Source organism: Camelina sativa, chromosome 1 (assembly GCF_000633955.1).
Source record: "Camelina sativa cultivar DH55 chromosome 1, Cs, whole genome shotgun sequence".
NCBI lineage: Eukaryota > Viridiplantae > Streptophyta > Magnoliopsida > Brassicales > Brassicaceae > Camelina > Camelina sativa.
Genome location: NC_025685.1, coordinates 21,872,207 through 21,873,554, shown reverse-complemented (window position 1 = coordinate 21,873,554; position 1,348 = coordinate 21,872,207).

The window sequence follows — 1,348 nt, the reverse complement described above, 5'->3', positions numbered from 1 at the left end:
AACTAAATCATTATTGATTTATACATAGGCTTTAACTATGGCTTTACTTTACTACTGTTTTTGAGGAGGAAAAAAAGAAGAAAGCAAAAAACTTTTTTGAAGTGTTGGCTTAAATGTCAATTAGAAGATTTTGTTCATTTCTTTTTTAAAAGGATGAAACTTTGGATATGGGTTTTTGTGGTTTCTTCTTGAAAATGCTTACTTATTAGAACAAAAATACAAAAATAATTAAAGATCAGGCCAACTAATTTTCACTATCTCGTTTTTTTTTTTATAAAAAAGTTTCAACTACGAGGACGAAGACGAATCAACTTTTGCCTATTCTCTTTTGGAATCCAAGAATTGCAAGAGAAGAAGAGCGTTTTGTTTTAGATCACTTCTCATGAAATATATGTGAATCAAGAAGTAGAAAATTACCAGAGATCAGAGATAAGATTACAAGCTAGTATAGTAGCAAAGAGGAGAAGCTGAGAAGAAAGGCCGGACTGGTTTGGTTTGGATCGGTTGGAACAGATTAGGTTTAAGCATAAAAGGTTGGGAGAGGGAGTGAGAGAAGTGTTAGAAGAACCTTGAGAAGAAGATTTGAGGTGAAGAGGTCTAGAAAATGGTAATTGCTTATATAGGCAGACAACTAAGAATGTTAGATGAAAGATGATTGGTTGGTTTCTTTATCATTTTTTCGAAACTATCAAATATATTTATGGATAATGAATTCTATTTAATTGTTTTCCAGGGGTAAGAATTTCAAGACTTATAATTTGTTCTTTTTTTTCTATCAGGTAAATTAAGAGTGTTCCAAAATCCATGCTTTGTTTTTCCAAAATTACCACGAAATTTTTATGATTATCAAAAATGCCACAATGTTATTGGCAAAGGCTAAGAGGGTACCAAGTGATACAAGAATCATTACTAAAAAATTTAAACCTTTCTTAAACCTAAATTTATTATATACTACTATCTATATTATTATTTTTGAAGTACATTTTGGTTTATGCCCTTTTGATTTTACTTATTTTTTTTTTTTACAATATTAACCCCTAAAATAATTCCATAAATAACATTGCAGAGAAACTCAAATACTAAACTTTCTTAAATTGACCAACATTTGTTACATTTATTGCCATAAAATCTTAACAACATCTATACATTATGATTTTTCTAAATATAACTCTACCTATTAAAGTATTAACCCATTAAATCTCGAAAACTGTTTTTATGGATGCTAAAATCTCTCTAATTTAAGTGATATACAACATATTTGTCAAAAAAAGTTTATAATCTCCAGAATTATATTAACATTAATAAATTTTCTAAACCGAAAATCTAATTTTAGAATGATTAGAAAACC